The sequence below is a fragment of the Alexandromys fortis genome, unplaced genomic scaffold (genome assembly GCF_014885135.2).
Source record: "Alexandromys fortis isolate MF-2015 unplaced genomic scaffold, M_Fortis_MF-2015_v1.1 scaffold_1, whole genome shotgun sequence".
NCBI lineage: Eukaryota > Metazoa > Chordata > Mammalia > Rodentia > Cricetidae > Alexandromys > Alexandromys fortis.
Genome location: NW_026067927.1, coordinates 31,788,371 through 31,807,381, shown reverse-complemented (window position 1 = coordinate 31,807,381; position 19,011 = coordinate 31,788,371). Strand labels below are relative to the sequence as shown.

Below are 19,011 nucleotides of genomic sequence, written 5' to 3'. Positions count from 1 at the left end.
CTCAAGGGTGATAGATCATTCTTGCCTCTGCTTAGTTGTATGACAGTATTGCTATATAACACCTTTTGAGGACTGGGGGCCCCAGTATTTTTTGATCTGTACATATTCAAATAAAAAAAAAAGGCTCTGAAGTATGAAGCTTGGCGGCAGATGGCTTAGCGCGCTGAAGAGACCGGGAATCATCTCCCGCACTGTAAGGAAGGTAAACAAAACCCAAAACCAAACAGAGGCAGTGGGAAAGGGTGGAGGTCCTGAAGGGGTGTAGGCTCTGCAGGGAAGAGCCGGGCGTAGGTAGGGATGAACGTGTACCGGGAGTGGCTTGAAGACCATGGGATCTAAGAGCGGAGGGAAACTGGTCCAAGGTTTGGTCCCCAGGGTCTGTTGTGACTGACTGCTTACCTGGGATACCAAATCAGACCTGAAGGCCTGTGCGTGGCCTTGTCTGTTTAGACTGGCGCCATGAATCTGAGTGTCAGGAAGGGGTTTCCTTGCAGTGGTCTTTCTAGAACCCAGCATAGGGTCTCGCCTGTCACTGACATTGTTCTGCAAGCACTCGGGCGCTCAGGTGACATCAGGGTGGTCACACTTGTCACTTTGTGTTCTTTAGACTCATGTACAGTGTTGGAGGCTTATTGGCCTAGACTGTCCATTCGCCCAGATGGTCCTGATACACTTTGCCAGATGTCTCTACTAGGGGACCCCATCCTTGCTTCTAGGGGTAACCTCTGAGCTGGCCAGCAACCAAGAGTGTCCTGCCAGAGAGAGTGCTTCAAGCTACAGGAGGCTGGGGATAGAGCACCCATGGGTGCCAGGGCCTCTTGGAGGTATTAGTAGCAGGGACTCCCCATTGACACTCTTGAGCTGCTAATAGTACGTCTCTCCTGGAATTACCTTCTTCGTTTTGGTTCTGCATCTTCTCATAGCGTGTTGGGACCACTTGGATGCAGGCTGATCCTTGTAAGAAACAGTGGAGTTGCTGAATTTTCCCATGCTGGTTCCTGAAAGAGCAGCTTCCAGCTGTGGCCCCAGAGGCCTTCAGCAGCACAGGCCTGGAATCCATTAGGAATGCACTTTCCTGTGCTCCCCTCTGCACTGCAGGACCAATGGGGCCCAAGGGTCTGGTTTTCATTCATCCGTGGCAGTATTCCCATGTCAAAACCACTGACTGAGGCTCCTAGAAGAGGCAGTGGCTAAGAATGCATATCTCAGAGTTGGTGGGTGAGTGGGTAGGGCTTCTGGGAGAAGGAGAAAGGCCTCTTCCAGCATATATGGGTTTGTGCATTTGGAACATATGTGTGTGTGTGTGTGTGTGTGTATGTATGTATACGTGTGTGTATATGTGTGTGTGTGTGTGTGTGCTCTCATTTAGAGGACTGTGGCATGTGTCTACTGGAGTACACAAGGTCACTAACAGAGAAGGACCAAGTTGTCTTGACTCCCAGATCTAACCCAGAGTGTGAGAACCGTGACTGTCTCCTGACACTTGTTCACACACTCGAGTGAGGCACACCTGAAAGCCAGAGCCACAGTCCCATTCTGGCCATCTCTGTCCACCCCTATTCTGCCTTGGGCCATTCCAGGTCCACACAGGGTGATGGCTTCCTCCTTACAGCTGCCTAGCATTTGGATATTTGGACAAACTGTAACTCACTTTCTGATCACTGGCTGGTGGTCCTTGAGGCTGTTTCCATGGCTTTGCTGCACTGCCGGGAATGTCCTTTGACGCATCTTTGTGTCTGAGCGGGAGCAGGTCTTGGTCCCTTTTCTGTTGCTCTAATTGGGCCATTTATAAAGCAGGGAACTTTATCCAGCTTACAGTTTAGAGTTATGATGTCCAGGGGCAGGGTGCTAGTGTCTGTCTAGCACCTTCTGATGCAGGGTATCATGGTAAGGGCATCACACAGTGAGACAGACCGCATGTCAGCGTGGGTTTCTTCCTCTTCTTTAAAGCCACTAATGTCACCATGGAGGCCATACCCTCATGACCTCATCGTAATACCTTGCAGAAGCCACATCTCCAAACGCCAGTGACGTAGGAGTATGGAGATGGAGTTTTGCCCTCTTCCTGATGGCACAGTGGCAGCCAGATTTCAACACATGGATTTGGAAGGTCCTCTTCCAACAGCAGCCGGGTGTATGCCAGGAAATTTCCAACGTCAGGCCAGGCGGCTGTTGTTTCTTGACCCTGCTGGGTTGGGAGTTCCCTGAGCCATCCCCATCACTGGCTGGGTCACTTAGCTCCCACCTGGAAGAGGCAATGACATCTTGTTTACTCTTTGTGTAGTTAATGGTACCGAACCCCCACCATCTTTGATTTGTCCTCTGCAGTTTCCTGCTCTGGTTGGGGACACTGGGGCTCTCAGGAGCCCCTAGGGAAGGTGGCCTTAGCATTTTCTGCCTGCTGTTTCTATACCCCCTTTTTGTGTGTTACATAGTCCAACCCTTTCTGCTTTGCTTATTTAAAAAAAAAAAAAACACCCATCAATTCTGGTATTCTGGTTTCTTCTCTATCTTCTCTTTAAAACGGTTGACTGTGTGCTAACACCGATATTTCTTAGTGTTTAGTTCTAGTTCAGGGGCCGGTTTGGAAGGGTTGTGCTAAAATGTCAGTCTTTTGAAGACGTTTGTTTGTGTGTGTTCTGTGTGCACCCCAGTGCATGTGTGGACGTCAGAGGACAGCTTGTGGGAGTCAGTTCTCTTTCTGTTATGTGGGTAGCCGGAATCAAACTCAGATTGTCGTGTGTGGGGGCAAGCGCTTTACCTAGCGTGCCATCTCGTTTGCTCTGAAGTGTCACGTTTTATGATGACTGGATTATCTTTCCCAGCCCATGATCTCCTGCCCTCCTCCACACACCAGCTTTTAGTTTGTGCTGCGGAGACTGCTGCTCTGGCTCCTGGCTAGCAGAGAAGGAATAAGTCAGGGAGAGGCAGACACCGCCTCCATCCTCCCTGTTCCCGTGGGGCTTGTCCTGAGAGCTCACCTGGCGGGAGGGCTGCTCTCCCTGACAGACTCCTCTCTTGGGCAGTGCTCTTGAAGAGTCTCGTGTATGTCTGTGACTGTGTGTCTGTGACTGTGTGTGTGTGTGTGTGTGTGTGTGTCTGTCTGTCTGTCTGTGTTGTATGTGTTCTGTCTGGCTAACTAGCTGACTCATTTTGGTTCTGCTAAGATACCTCCTTTTCCAATTCTTGTTTCAGATTCTGTTAACACCACTGGAACACAGCCAGGTTCTGAATGCCGACATGTCTGACAATCCTGGTCCCTAGGTGAGTAACAAAACCCACTTGCCAAAGAAGTGTCCCCTTGGGAGGTGACCCCATGAGTCAGCAGTTGGTTCTGTTACATACATGAAAACTGAGGCGGTCCTGCCAAAGGGGTCGCTGTTTGGATGAGGCATTGAAGGCCCCGTGTGGATGGAGGGGGACAGCCTGCCAGCAAGGGACTCTGGGAGAAACCCATTTGGATGATGGATTTCTCACTTTTCCTGTTGTGACATAATACTGAACCAAAGTGGCGTAAGGAAGGAAGGGTTTGTTTGGCTCAGTTTAAGGATAGACTATTATGTCAGGTAAGGAGTGGCGCGGGTGCTTGAGGCAGCCAGGTTTCATCCGCAGTCTGGAAGCAGAGGGAATCATGGGCTGGTGCTCACCTCTCTTTCTTTTTGTTCAGTCTGGTGCCCCAGCCCTAGCATAGAACAACCCACATTTAGGGCAGGTCTTCCGCCCTCAGTTAAAGCTCTCTGGAAACACCCTCACAGTCACGTGTGTTCCCGTGTGACTCCAAATCCAGTCAGTTGACAATGAAGATTCACCTGGGTCAGCACCAACTTCCGACTTTCAGCAAGACAGGAGGGAGCTGGGGTTGAGTCCTGGCATGGCTTACCCTTACTCCTCCCTCTAAAAAAATCCCCTGGGGATTTTGTGTTCAGGAGTGAGCACCGAGTCTTTGAAGGTGGCCTGCCTCCCTCCCTCGGGAGCTTCAAGAGCTGCTGGCCCTGCCTCTTTTCTGCCCTCCTAACCACTGCTTGACCCTGGGGTGGGGAAGTCTGTGGAGGTGGGAGCTCACCTGCGGGCTGGGGGGTGATGTGCCAGCTCTTTGCGGTCACTACACTTGTGTGTTCGGATTGTGGAAAGAAGAGGCTTTCTGGGTTTGCCTAGGACTCAGAGGGCCTAATATGCATGGACCCTGCTGCACGTGCTTGTGTGGTAGTGATGCCAACCTGTCTCAGCAGCTTCAGCAGGGAGTTGGTACCTTTTCGTCACAGGTGATGGTCAGGCACAGTGTGGTGAAGGTAAAGTATCTAGCCATTTTCTCAGGGGCATCTCCAGCCTTATCTCTAACCTCCAACCACCGTAACGGTACCCACCTCCCAGTGCTGCTTGGCCTTATTGTGCCAACCTCATCCCAATCCCCCAAGTGCCTGCCACTTCCAGAACTGAAGGGAGAGGCAGCCACAAAGACCCTATAACTTCTACGACTGGGCCAGAGTTTCTGACTAAAGGTGTGTGTGAACACACCTACATTTAGTAGACTTTCCAGACACGGCTTTTGCCATCCTAGCCTTTCCCAGCTCAAGTGTCAGAGTCTTCACTGGAAGCCCAGTTGGTTGGCTGGCTGTGAGCACAGCGCTATAGCTGGCGGCTCAGAGATTTTCCAAGCCTCGGCTTTCTCATCACGGACACAGTCGTCCCCTTATCTGCGGTTTCACTGTGTGCATGTTCTGTCCTGAAATCAACAAGGAGGGAGAGCAGTGCTGGAAGCATTCGGAGAGCAAGAGGGGCGGGCTCACACTTGTACAGCTCTCTGCTCTTCAGTCCTCTTGCTAGCTGCTCTTGATACCTCGCTGTGTCTAATTTTAAAAAGAAACTCTGCCCCAGGTTTCTGTGTCCCTGAAAAAGCCTGGTGCATGCTCCACAGTGTCAGTCACCCAGCGAGTGACAAGTCACCAGTCTTGGAGGGTGGCGTTGTCTCTCCCCCACCCCCAGGAAAAGGGGAACACAGTAGTTTGCATATAAAAGGCTGCCTAGAAGGGAAATACTTAGGAATATTAAGCTGTATATTGTAGGATTTGCATTGAGGTGGAAACTGTAATAACTTTTCAGCATCTTTCCCAGTGTGAAGTGGCCCATACAAGCAGCTTTGCCTTTGGTGGGTCCTCTGAGTGGGGACAAAGCAGGCATTGTCCTTACTGTTGCCCCTGGGGGCCCGTCTCTATGACGCCACAGTGGAAATCCAGCCAAGAATCCAAGAGTGGCCTCTGGGAGAAACTGGTGTGTCCAGGCATGGAAGGCGGCAGCCAAGAGGTTCTGTGAGGTCTGGCTAACAAGCATGGTTTGGGGGTGCTTGGGTGCCCCTCGGGTTTGTTGGGAATACCGAGCCTATGACAGGGCAGATGTCAGGATTAGGGACAGGCCTTGCTTAGTGGCAGGTTACAAGGCTCTATGCTCACCTGCAGTCTGGTCTTAGATCCACACTACTTGCATGTGTTAGGGGACACATAGGACGGGAAGGAAAGTGCTTTAAGTTTTGTTACACTTTTGAGCTGTCTGAGCTTTCAGAGTTCTGGTTTCCCACAATTCTGTAGTCTTTGTGGTTTGTTTTCTTGGTTGGTTTCGTTTTGTTGTTTGAGATAGGGTCTCACTATGTAGCCCTGGTTGTCCTGGAAGTCACTCTGGAGACCTGGCTGGCCTTGAACTCATGGAGCTCTGCCTGCCTCTGCTTCCTAAATTCTGGGATTCAAGGTGTGTGCTGCTGTACTCAGCTTCATATTTCTTGTTTTTTACGATTGTTTAATTATTATATTTATGTATTTTTGTTTGTTTGGGTGTGTGCCACTTGTGCGCAGGGCCTGGCTTCATCTTTCTTGTGTGTTTTAATTATAGTTATGTGTTTGTGTTTGTGTGGGTGTATCCCACATGCTTGCAAGGAGGCCAGAAGAGGGCATGGATCCCCTGGACCTAGATTTACAGGTGGCTGTGAGCACCCAGCTGTGGGTGTTGGGAACTGGATTCTGGTTCTCTGCAAGAGCAAAAAGGATTTGTAACCTTGAGCCATCCATAATCTCTCCAGCCGCAGCCATGAGGTCTTACCAGGCCCATTGTGTGCACGCTCTTGCACTGCTCAAGTGGGCTCAGCTGAGGATACTTGTCCCCTAAGTATGCCCACCCCTGAGTGTACCCAGTACCCCTGAGTGTGCTCATCTGCCTTGGCACCAACAACTTTTGTATAGGAAGGTGGCTTTATTTTCAGTATCTAAAGCACAAGCTTTGAAGAGAGCCACCACAGATTTAATTAAATGATACTAAAATAGGAGATACTCCTGTGTGTTTCATGGAGCCTGGGAAGGTCTCTCTGGTCCTGTGGGTGCAGTCCTGGGAAGCTATGACCTGGAATAATGCCCAGGCCCTTTCCCCTTGGGCATCCGGGGTCTAAGGTGCCGACCCTGAAGCTCAGAGACCCTTAGTATATGAACTCCTGCCTGTGTGGCATCAGCCAGACATTAGGTCCACAGTGTAGATCTCCAGCAGGCTTTGCGTGAGTAGTATACAAGATGGCAGGTCCTCAGTGGCTCCAGTGTGTCAGGAGATGTGGTAGTGTGATACTGTCCAGCCACTCAAACCCAAAGGGAGCAGCCCTAGCCTGGGGCTCTGCCATTGGCACAGCAAAGGGTCCATTTATAGCGACAGGAAGCATGGATACCCCTAGCGCCCTTGGAACCAAACATTTATATTAGCAGCCATGTGTGGGCCGTATTGCTGTCCTGTGCTTTAGATCCACATGGCCCAGTCCCATAAGTGAGCGCTATGCCTGGCCCAGGTGCTGGAGCGTGACTGTTCAAAGCCAAAGCCTGCTTTGAAGATTCAGTACCCAGAAGGGATTATGTATGCCTCTTTTGAAGTGTGTTAAGTGCATATTAGAAGGCTATATTATGCATGCTTGTGTACTGAATTACATAAAATAGATTATTAGAAAGGTATGTGGCCATCCATGCAATTGCAGTGGCATGTGCCATCAGCCATGCGCCCTTAGCAGTACGGATCTAGAGTGTGCTGTGGCTGCCCTGGCTTTGACTTTGCTCTGATCCCCTGGGTCTGGGCCACTGGTAAGTGCTGCAGTTTCTGGGTTTCTAAGAAAAGCTCCTAAGCAACCTCCTGGGGGGCTCTAGAGGGTCTCCACATTGACCTTATTTCTCTTGAGGCACCAACCCTGCCTTGCCTGAGGTGAGCCCGCACGTTGAAGGTGCAGCATCAGGCTTCCTTTGCCCTTGTTTTCTGTTGGGAGCAAAGATGCAGTGTACATGTTTGTAGCTGATTTTCCACGTAATGGCCATGTCCTGAATGCATTGGTGGCCTGTTCAGTCTGCATGTCATGTTTATGATGAGGAGAGCGATCTTGTAAATACTTGCCCCGCCCCCATACCATGTGACTCGCTTTGGCAGCCTGAGTGGAGGGGCTGATGCCTGCCTGTGCAGCTGTGGGGAGCCGGCACACTCCTAGGGAAATACCCCAGGCATGCCCACATCTGGCCAGGCTATTAATATCCCACAAAGGACTCTTTTTTTTTTCCCCCTGTGGAGAGCCCGCATGTGGTGATGCTGTCGAGCACATGACCAGAGCCCAAGACACGAGCCTTGCAGTGAGCGGCTTTCTGGATACATCATTGAGTTCTCGTTGACAAGCCTGGGCCTCGTAGTTTTCTGCCTGCCATTCTGCAGTATGTGGATGCTGGTTCCCAGAGGGCAGGTGGAACTGTCAGCCCCCAGGGGGCCTGTTGCAGAGAGGCTGGTCCTTCTCTGCAGTTTCTATTCACACCGTGTTGGAAGAGTTCTCTGTAGCCAACTGTGTCCAGGCAACCAGGCCTCGGTAGACTGTAAATGTTAAGCTGCCCAGGAAGACAGACCCCAGGTGGGATCACTAAGGTCAAGTGGGAGAAGAGATGGTGCCTGGGTCCATGGAGAGATCTGACATGTTGAAAAGGAGCTGCCAGGACGTAGACATGTGTCTCATCTTTTCGTGTGCAGAGCTGGTCCCACCGGGATACCCCCTAGCTGAGCCTTTCTGGTCCTCTGAACCGGACATAGAGGTTTGGAATTGGATAAAGATAGCCTGTGTCTGTCCTCTTCCTCCTCCTGCAGCCTTGTGTTTAGAAGTCACGGCCACCATGGTCCTAGAGGGTGTGTGTTTGACTGAACCAATGGGACTGCTCACTTGTGCAGGAAATGCAGAGCCCTGAGAACACTGTAGAGTGGCGTGCTCTCCTCCCCGGGCAGGCCTGGGTGTGCAGGCAGTGGTCCCTATGGCAGCACACCCCACTCAGAGACCCCACACTGGGCATTGTGCTCTCTGCTCTTATGGCTTTCTACAGATTGTGTAACTTCCCTAGGGCTGTCGGACTCTGACCCTAGTGCCTCGTTCATGTGGTCTTGTGTGAATAGCTCCTGTGGCTGTGGTCAGATTGAAGGTCTTCCTCATGGAGAGGTTATTTGAGCTTATCTGGGAGAACCTGGCTGCAGTCACAGGTGCCCTCTTAGTAGGAGGGTGGAGGAATCAAGATGCTGTGTAGAGCTGGCTCTGTGGAGATGAGGTGGACCCTGGAGCAGTGACTGTCAAGATGGATTTTACCCCAACCCGCCTGGGCCCCTGGTGCCTAATGTTCTGTCAGACATCGCTCTGGGTGTCTGGAGGGCATTGTGATGTTTTTTCTTAAGTGTGTGTGTGTGTGTGTGTGTGTGTGTGTGTAAATGTGAGCACATATATGTCAGGACATCATGCCATACATGCTTGTGGAGTTCAGAGGACGACCTCACGTGTGGGTGTTTTTGCCTTCCACTCTATTTGAAACAGACTCTACTTCTTCTTCTTCTTCTTCTTCTTCTTCTTCTTCTTCTTCTTCTTCTTCTTATTATTATTATTATTATTATTATTATTATTATTTTGCCTTTGTGTGCCCCAGACTCATTGACCCATGGTCCAGGGCTTCTCCTGCATCACCTTCCAGCTTCCTATAGGACAGTGGTTCTCAACCTGTGGGTCATGACCCCTTTGGAGGTTGATTGACCTTTTCACAGGGGCTGCACGTCGGATGTTTACATTATGATTCTTAACAGTAATAAAATTATACTTAGGAAGTAGCAAGGAAATAATTTTATGGTTGGGGGGGTCAACACAGCATGAGGAGCTCTGTTAAAGCGTTGCAGCATTAGTAAGGTTGAGAACCCCTGCAGTAGGTGAAATGGGGTTGTGGATAGATGCTACTTTACTTAGCTTTCTGTGGGTTCTGGAGACCCAGACCCACCCAGGTCCTCATGCTGGTGCAGCAAGCTCTTTCCCCACTGAGTCATCTCCCCGGCCCTAGATGGGGCTCTGATGAGATTACTGTGTTAATCCAAGGACTCGGTAAATCAGAAGGCCTTCCCCATGTGTGTGGTCCTTAGGAGGGAGCAAATGCCTGCAGATTGCCTGGGAGCTCAGGGGTCTCCATTTAGCGATTGCATCCTCTTTAGTCGCCGGTCAGACCGTCCCCATGAATGTCTTTCTCTGTATAGCTGGGGGTACCAAGAACTCCACAAGCAAGGACCCTTTGCAGCCGCCAGACACAGGAAGAGCCTTGACGTAATTCTTGGGGGTCTAATATGGTCCTTGACTTTGGCCCAATGCCACTGACTTAAGGCTTCCCACCTCCAGAGACAAGGGAGGGTTAATGCCTGTTGTTTTAAGCTTCTGGGCTTTAGTAATTGGTAAGGGCAGCCACGGGGAAACAGGAAGTCAGGATAAACAGTACCTCCACAGATACCCTCAGCTATGGCAGAGCTGTCATTCCGAGGCTGTGACCTCTGGGCGGGGCACTGCTGGGTCACAGGGTGTGTGGCTCTTGGCTTTGGTAGAACTTGCCGGCCTACTCTGTGAAAGGATCTGACTGTTGCTCTTAGTGGTGGACCCTGTTCCCAGTTCCCTCCCTCTGCATGACAAGTGTCTGCTGGAGAGCGGTGTTGTGGTCACACCGCCTGTCCCTGAACCCTGATGAGTGGTTCCAGCCTCGCGTCCTGCTACCGCTTCTGCTGGGTCGCCTGCTCGCCTTGCTCCTCAGCAGGGGCTGGGTGTTCTAGATGCTTTTGCTTTGAAACACTGACTCCCGGTTCTTAAGAAAAATTTGAAACACTAATTCCTAATTTTTATCTCATTTATTTATTCTCTGCGTGTGTGGAAGCAGGGAGTAGGGGTACATGCTTACCAAGGCGTATTTGTGGAGAGTAGAGGACAACTTGAGAGACTCAGATCTCTCCTACGTGTGGCTTCTGGAGATGGAACTCCTGTTAGGCTCACCAACAAGCACCTCTACCAGCTGAGCCATCTTGCTTATTCCCAACTCTGTCTTCTGCTGGCTGCTTTTATGAGTGTCTCATTTGCCAGTCAGGTGAAACCCATAATGCTCAGGTCCTTTTCTTCATTCTTAAGGTTTGTAGTGTCGGTGTTAAGATAGAATGGCTATGCAGGAACTTTATTTTGTGAGTTTGAATTGTATAGCATGAATTCAGATGTTTGAGGGAGGACTTCAGGGAAGAGTGTGTGTGTGTATACACACGAGTGTACCATAGCTTGGGTGGAAGTCAGAGGCCACTTGTGGACTCAGTTCACTGCTTCTATTGTGTGGGATTAAACTCAGGTTGTCAGGGTTGGTGATGGTGTTTCTGGGGAAGAAGGGGCCCAGTTTTGGGTCCTTACAGTGTACCGGCACCTGGCAACAACCATTCTTTTCTTTCTTTGGTTCATGAGTTGAACTTCAGCTCAGTGGTTTCTTAATGTTCTTCATAAGAGGACATGCCACCGCTCCCCATTGACCTGTTTGCCTGTTCACATCCGAGTCACTTTGGTGACGGTTCTATGGAGTATGCTGACAACAGTGAAGACGTTCCACCTCTGTGTCCTGCACATGCTATGTTAGCACCATGATGAGAGAAGATTCCTCTAATGCGTGGTGGGCACATGCTCCCTCTGCAGAGGACGGTCAGGGTGCACAGTCGCCGTGCTGAAGGGGCTGTGGAGGAGAGCAGGGAAAACCAGGGAGAAAGGCAAGCACAAGTTCCCAGCACCCTCTGTGTGCTTGCAGTAACGTCTAGAAGCCGGTGAAGCTAGAACGGAGGATGTACCTCAGTTGGCCAAATGCTTGCCTAACGTGTGTGAAGCCCTCGGTAGCTTTGCTCTCCTGCACTACATAAAACTAGGCGTGATGGTGCACCTCTGTAATCTCAGAAGGCTTGGTAGTTCAGGGCCATCTTTGTTACATATTAGTTTGAGGCCAGGCTGGGCTCAGTGAGATCCTGTTTTAAAGTCAGACGCGGACAGCAAAAACCCAGATGTGAAATTAGTGAAGCCAGAGTGTAAGGCAATGAGCACCAACTGGAAAACAGCCTGTGGTGGGCCTGGCTATAGAAGGTGGCCTCTGTGTTGGGGGACCTGCTTTCCTCGTAGGTTTCCTGTAGGTGTCTGTGGTCTGACTCTGTCCAGGATAGGTGAGTGCATACATGGGATAGTCTGTGCACCAACAGTTGGCGGGTATGAGAGGGTTGTTCTGTGCCCACATCCACCTGTTAGTGTGTGTGTGTGTGTGTGTGTGTGTGTGTGTCACATCTGTGTTCCAGGATTGTGTGCCTGACCTTGAACTGCCAGGCCTGGGTCTTCTTCTGAGTATTGTCCCTAGACACTGCCTGCCCCTCTGGTGGCTGGTGCTCCATGGCTTCTGAAAACTCTCTGTGTTGCTGAGCTGGTTGCTCAGTCCCACCCTTGCTGGGAGCATGATGAGGTCAAACCTGCATTTGCCTGTGTGTGACCCAGCCGCACCCGAGCTGTGGGTGGAGGTGTCGAGAGTTGCAGGTGCTTGACCCCACACAGGACTGACAGCCTGGGCCCCCAGCTCCGAGGTAGGCGTGGGATGAGGTTGGCCCAGGTGTCACTGGGCCGGGTCTGCCTGACTTTGCTGGTCCTGGGCAGGCAGGCCCTTCTGTCCGTGGCTGCTTCATGGTAGCAGTGATGTTGCTGGAGTGTGGCTCTGCTGTGTAGGGATGAATGCTACGTTCCTGGCGTCCAGCTTGCTGCAGCAACAGCAGCTGTAACATTTCTTCAAGGTCAGTGAGATGGGATAAGTAGGTGACAGCTAGGTCTAAGTTAAAGGTGGACAGAGGGGCAGGGCTTGGGGGCAGGTGGGTGGAGTGATAGGTCTTGGAGGAGGGGTCTAGATGTGCTAACAAGACCCTGTGGGTCGAGTGGGTATCAGGGCATCCTTCCTTACATGTTTCTTTCAGCCCCTCCACAGCCTGGGACGCAAACACCCATCTCTTACCAGGGATTCTCATTTTATGGGCTCTGCCCTGGGGCAGGAGAGGGGTCATGCTCCAGCTGTCGCCTTGCAGGTCTCACCAGGAAGTGGTTTTGGAGTTTCCCAGGGGGAGCCCAGTGGGGTCCAGGTGGGCCTTCTAGACTGAGTCATGGTCTGGGGAGAAGCAGCTTCCTGGGGGTGGAGGAAGTGGCAGGGCAGGAGACTTACAGCCGCCTGCCTGCTCTTCTGTGTCCTGGGTGCTTGTGGGGTTGAGCCTCCTCTATTGGAAAGCTGTCTTTTCAAAGCCTCCCATGAACAGCAGCAGGGGAAGCTGGTCCCAGGCGGACATGTTTTATTTCTGTTTGGAGCTTTCTGATCCCCTCCCTTTCTCCTCAGCATCTCAGCTGTGGTACACTTGGCTGTCTCCTGGTTTCTTCATTCTTTCTGTGCTCTTGTGACACAAGAGGCCAGCTCCACACTGTCCTCCCAGAGGTGCTTGGGTTAAGATCAGGCAGGAAGGCCAGCGAGGCCAGGCTAGGGTACTGCAGCCCCCTTTCTTGGCCTTCATGGTTGTTCTACCCACTGGCCTTAACTCCAGCATCTGGACAGCAACGTTTCTTGGGTGTGAGAGTGTGGCTTGGCCCCTGGGAAGGGAGGAGCCCAGCCGCAGGTCATTGGGTATCATGGCTAGGAGGGAGACACAGCCTCCTTCATAGACTTGCTGGGTGTTAATCCACACACCATGTTCTGTGTGGGATCCTGGTGTGGTCAATAGTAATGGCATCTGGAGAAGCCCTTTCAAGGTTGCTGGGGGCGGGGCTGAGAGGGCTGAGAGCTTTGTCACAGACATTCCTGTGCCTAGGCTGTGACTTGCCAAGTCACTCTAGAGGAGGTGGGCACAGTCCTCATCCTGTAGTTGCCAGTCCCGCATCCACAGTGACTGCTCCCTCTTGCTTTCGGCTGAGGCTGACTTGTAATAGACAAGGTGACTGAGCTGTTGGGAGGAGACGGAAGAGGTGAGGGGCAGAGTGGCCAGGCAGCTTCCATTGGAGAGGAAGGCAGCACTCAGCTAGGGGCCCCCGAGCCCTGAGGAGGAGCTGCAGGACAGGGGGATCGGCCCTTTGCCCTCTTTCTCTTTCCTGTTCTTGGGATCATCCTGACATTCGGACGTACACTGTCACATGCCTTAGCTGAGGCCTGGCTTTTACAGTCATCCATCGTGCCCAGAGGCCAGGCCCTGCAGATGTTGTTAGCTGTCAGAGGTGCAGCACACGCATGTGCGTGCGTGCGTGTGTGTGTGTGTGTGTGTGTGTGTGTGCGTGTGTGTGTGTAGAAATGGGCCTATTGGTGAGGCTGATTTGGTCTAAGGCATTTCTTTCAGTATGGTGGCATGTGGGGTTGGTTGGGCCACATGCATGAGATAAGGGTTGAGGAAGCCATTAGTTATATTGTTCTATTATTAAATACAAAAGTCAGATATTGGAGTAAAAACCTGATTGATCAGAGAAGTGACGGAGAAGTGGCCAGCGACCTCCTCTTTCTCCTTCCTCAATCCTAAAGGGCTGTGAATCTCTTTAAGTCCCTCCTTACTACTTCCTGTGTCTCTCTTATATATCCCGGGTCCTCCAAAATCTCTGTGGCTAACAATGGTCAGCTAGCAGCTAGCTCCGCCCTCTGACTCGATGTAAACTTTATTGACAGTCTAGGGAATGTCAGAGGCGATCAAAATATGCCACGACAGGTTGAGGCTTGATTCGCGCTGACTGGGTGCTGAGGAAGCAGTTTGCAATGGGAGGAGGCTGTTGTTCTTAGAAGGCCTTGCTCTTGTGAGTGGTTAGGAAAGCAGGCTGCTGAGCAGGCCAGTTTGGGAGCTTGCACTTGGCAAATCTCCACTTTACTTTGTCATTTTGGGGAAACACTACCAGAGTAGAGAAGTCATAGATAGGGTAATTATGGGCCGGGCTGACCCCTGCTGGCCCAGCTCCTCCTCCAGTCGACTGGCCAAGCTAGCTCATCTTCAGCACTCAAGTAGGACTGACTACCACGTGGCACACCAGGCACACATCTTACACACACCCCAAGGCATGTTCCCGTGTTTCTCCGCCTGCCTGATTCCATGAGAGTAACTCTGGTCCCCTGCTGACAGTTGGTGCTAGGGAGTGTGTGCAGGTGGGTGTGAGCTGGAGGGAGTGTGTGCAGGTGTGTGTGAGTAGGTAGGTGTACATGATACTGGGGAGGAAGACTCCTTCTTTTCAGATCGGGGACATTTCTCCAGAAGGCCTGGCTGCTGTACAGGCAGAAGGTGAAGTATAAAGAAGCAGTCAGTAGCTGGTGTGCTGGTGAGAAGCGGATCAGGCAGCCAACTACTATTTTGCGGTACAGAGCTGAGATTTTAATCTGAAGGAAGCAGAGAGCTCTTGATATTCTGTTTATTCTTTTTATTGCATTTGTGTACGGTGTGTGCATGCCTGCCTGCCTGTGTGCGTGCATGTGTGGGTGGATGTGCGCGTGCATGTGTGTGGAGGCTAGAGGCTGCTTTTGGCTAGACTGGCTGGCCAGTGAATTCCTGAGATCTACCTATCTCCATCCCCCAACTTCCGGGACTATATGCGTTGCCACCTGCTTGACTCTTTTACATGGGAGCTTGGGACCCCAACTTGGGACCTCTTGGTTGTGTAGCAAGCACTGAGACACCTCCCGAGTCCCTGGAGGTACCCCCCCCTTTTTCTTTTTCTTCTCCTCCTCCTCTTTTTAAATAACCATTAGTCAGAGCTGGAGTTTAGGGATAGTTGTGCAGCTATACTGTGGAAGAGTGGAGAGACAGCTGCAGAGAGGGTTTGGGGGGCTTTGTGCTCTTTTCCTAAATGCTTAGTAGCAGTTGGATTGACAGCCCAAGCCTTCCAGCATGAAGGCGTAGATATGGGCAGACTCTGATGCTGAGTCCTGAGAGCTAGGGTCAGTTTGCTCCTGACACTTGAGGCCAGAGGTGTTTGGTTGCAAGTGCCCAGGTTGGAAGCTTCTTTCTCTGGGCTTTAGCTGGCAGTGGCTGGCACTGGACCAGTAGTGTATCCCTTGGCTCTTAGCAGTGGTTGGCGGCAGCTAGTGCTACGGCTCCCATGCCTTGGGGACCTGTGGCTCCCACCAACAGCTCGTGTCGTAACTCTGAAACCTACAGCGAATCTAAGACGTGCTAGCTCTCGAAACCTTGTGACCAAGGCCTGCAGTCCCTCATCTTTGGCTCTCTGCAACTCTCTCTGGGCTGGATGTGGTGGCACACGCCTTTATCCCAGCACACACGCAGGAGGCTGAGGGAGGCAGAACTCTGAGTTTGAGGCTAGCCTGATCTATGCTGAGTTCCTTGTCAGGCAGAACTAAACAGTAACATCCTGTCTCAAAACAACAACAACAAAAAACCCTTTCTGTATTTTATTATCTTTGGTCTTCTCTGTTGCTGGCCTCTCAATTCTTCAGCCAGTGTGTGTGTGTGTGTGTGTGTGTGTGTGTGTGTGTGTGTGTTGTCTACAAATGGAGGTGCATGTGTAGTTTTTTTTTCTCCTTGCTCTTAGGGTTCCCACCACCCAGCTCCCAAATAAATACACAGAGACTTATTCCTATGAATGCCTGACCTTAGCTTGGCTTGTTTCTTGCCAGTTTATCTTAAATTATTCCATGTCTCTTTAACTATGTTTTGCCTCTGGGCTTTTTACCTTTCTTTATTCTATATATCTTACTTTTCTTCTTACTCTGTGACTGGCTGTGTGGCTGAGTGGCTGGGCTCTGGTGTCCTCTCCTTCTCCCTCTCTCACACTCCTCCCTCCCTTTCTTCTACCCTTCTCTCTCTCTCTCTCTCTCTCTCTCTCTCTCTCTCTCTCTCTCTCTCTCTCTCTCTCTCTCTCTCTCTCTCTCTCTCTCTCTCTCTCATTCTCTCTGCCTGCCAGCCCCACCTGTTTCTCCTGCCTAGCTATTGGCCATTCAGCTCTTTATTAGACCCAATCAGGTGTTTTAGACAGGCAAAGTAGCACAGCTTCACAGAGTTAAACAAATGTAACATAAAAGAATGCAACACATCTTTGCACCATTAAACAAATATTCCACACAAAAGAACAAGCTCTATTCCACAACAGCATGTATGCATGCCATGCACACAGAGGCCAAAGGGTAGCCTGATGTGTTGGTCCTCACCTTCCGCCTTGTTTGAGACAGGGTCTCCTTATAGTTTGCTTCTGTGTACACTGAGCTAGCTGGCCAGTGACTTCTAGGGATCGGCCTGTCTCTGTCCCGTCCCCCCCCCCCCCCCCCCCCCGCCACACACACACTGTAGGAGTGCTGGGATCACAGCCACACACCGCTGTGTCCAGATAGACATGGGTTCTGAAAATCTAAATGCAAGTGTTCATATTTTACACATGGATCCATCGCCCCGGCCCCCTCAGCCACCATCTTGCTGCTATGACTTCTGCTGGTAGCACCGCCACCGCCACAGCTGTTGCTGCCCCATTGTCTCTTCTTGGTGCTGCCAACTCAGCCCACTTAACTTATGATAAAAATCTGAAGTAGGCAAAGACTATTGGAAGAGGCCTCTCGTTGGGCCTAAGCCTTTCATTGCGACATCAGAGGACAACACAGGGAAGAGTCTCCTGACTAACTTGAAAAGTGAACCGAACAGTCTGGTTACATGGCCAGGAGCAGTGTGTGGCAAGGGTTTTTGGTGCAACCCTTCATACAAATAAAAGATCATGTTTGCTCTGCCGGGCCTTCTGGAAAGGTGTGCCCTCTCTGGTCCAAGTGAGAATATCTGTTTGATAAGATGGAGATTGCTCAGACTTGTGCGGTTCTGGAGTGCTACATTCCCATCAAGCTCTGTCTGAGTGGTTATGACGGGAGCATGATGTCAGCCATGGTTGTAGCGATCCTCTGTAACTGCTGGAGTATCCTCAGGGTGACCAGGGAGTGTCCAGAATGACCTGGCTGACATGAGGACACCCAAGCTGTTTCTTGGGGCCCGTGGTTCCCTGTTCAAGGCTTCTCATGTGCCTACTCGTGGCCATTTTAATCGCTTACAGACAGCGTTGGAGGTATGTTTACAGTAAAATTTTAGGGAAAGCCCAACACAGAACTCAAAACTCTAGTAGTGTTTAGCAGTACTTAATTGCATATTCAGTTATGCATAATCTGCTTAACTTTTCTTCCCTAGTTCATCAGGGAGAGAGATGAGGGTCGGGGGTGAGAAACCAACATAACAGTGGGTTTGTGTGGGGATAGAGGTGCCACGACCTGGTAGCTCCCAGGACGTGGTGGGTTCAGAGGGAGGACACTGACATGCTTGTTAGTTATGTTGGCCATTCCGGGTGAGCCAGGTCAGGCTGGCCTCAGATGTCCCAGGCCTGCCACTTCCCCAGCGCAGCCCCTGGCAGCCTGATGCGGGCGACCCACGGAGCCCCACACTGATGTAGACGTATTATGTGGCATGCTCTTGGACCAAACAGGATGAGTTAATGCCTGTGAGTGGCGCCGAAATGTGGTTGAGCTTGGTCACGGGCCAGCTGGTTTTCATTTGGCTGCAGCGTGTACAGTAAATTCTTCGCTGGCTGTTTCCTTTCTTCTTCTTCTTTTTTAGGTTTTGTTTTGTTCTAAGGAAAACACACGATTTTGAAAATAGACACCCACTCTTGCGTTCTATCGTAAACAGATTGAGGCATTGTATTATGGGGTCTGGGTCGGCTGCCGAGGTCTTCGCTGTTTGCTGAGCTAGTGCCTCTGAGACAAGTCAAACTGAGTCCTGCATCTTCTGGGATGTGGGTGGTGCTTGCAGGTGTGGGGAAGCGTGTGCTATAAAAGCCTTTGTATGTTGTCACTAAGGGCAGGAGGAATATTTGACTCTGTGGATGAGCTATACTCTGAACATTACTGCCAAGGGGACTGGGTCACCCTTGCATTCAGGTCTGGCCCAGGGTCTTACAGAACCAGGTAAGGGCCGCGTGTCTAAGGGATCCAGCATGTCTGTTCCTCTGGAAGGTCTCATTCCCACATTCTAATGGCTAGGGGTAGGAAAACCTTGAAGATGTGGGTGACTGTTTTAAAAAAAAAAGTGTTTTCTTTAGGTCAAGAGGGTGGCCCTTGGCTGTGCCTGGTAGGCAGGAGCCAGCACAGTGAGGGCAGGGTTAGTCCCCCCTCCTCAGGTCTGTAAGGCAGCCTTTCTCCTTCCTTAGCTTGTCCCATGCCCCGAATCAGCCCATGTAGGAAAACAATCAGGCCCACATTGTAGAACAGCCCCGCTATTTACAGGGCAGAGAATGGGGACAGGCTTGTCCCACGACCTGCAGAGAGAGCTCACCACGGAGCCTTGTCCCACTGCTGAAGGGTGCCTTGTTGTAACAAGAGTGGGCCCAGCCGCCTGCAGCACGTCCCCCTCACCCCATCCCAGAGTGTAACCCCAACTCTCAAGACAGATGTCTCAGGCAGGCAGAGGTCCCACACGAGGGTCCTGAGTGGTCCGGAGGAGTCCTAAGTGCCGATCTTGCTAGCAGCCAGGGACGCAGTGGCCAGAGCAGGGCAAGGAGCCCAGCTGCAGAAAGGTATGCAGGGTTAGTAATGGGGCTTGGCGTTCCCTCTGGCTTTGCAAATGGCTCAGGTCTAAGTGGGGTATCCTGAGAGTGCACCTACCTTCCAGGAGCCCAGATGGCTTGGAATGGAGGAAAAA

General features: G+C 51.3%; 1 protein-coding gene across 3 annotated transcripts in view; it reads left to right on the top strand.

The window, feature by feature from the left end:
- LOC126502569 (semaphorin-4D) overlaps positions 1 to 19,011 on the top strand; it is an 86,303-nt gene that overhangs the window by 23,353 nt on the left and 43,939 nt on the right. For all 3 annotated transcript variants that reach the window (XM_050143700.1, XM_050143698.1, XM_050143701.1), the window contains exon 2: positions 3,196 to 3,264. The gene's annotated coding sequence lies outside the window, so the exon portion shown is untranslated. The remainder of the gene's footprint in view (positions 1 to 3,195; positions 3,265 to 19,011) is intronic.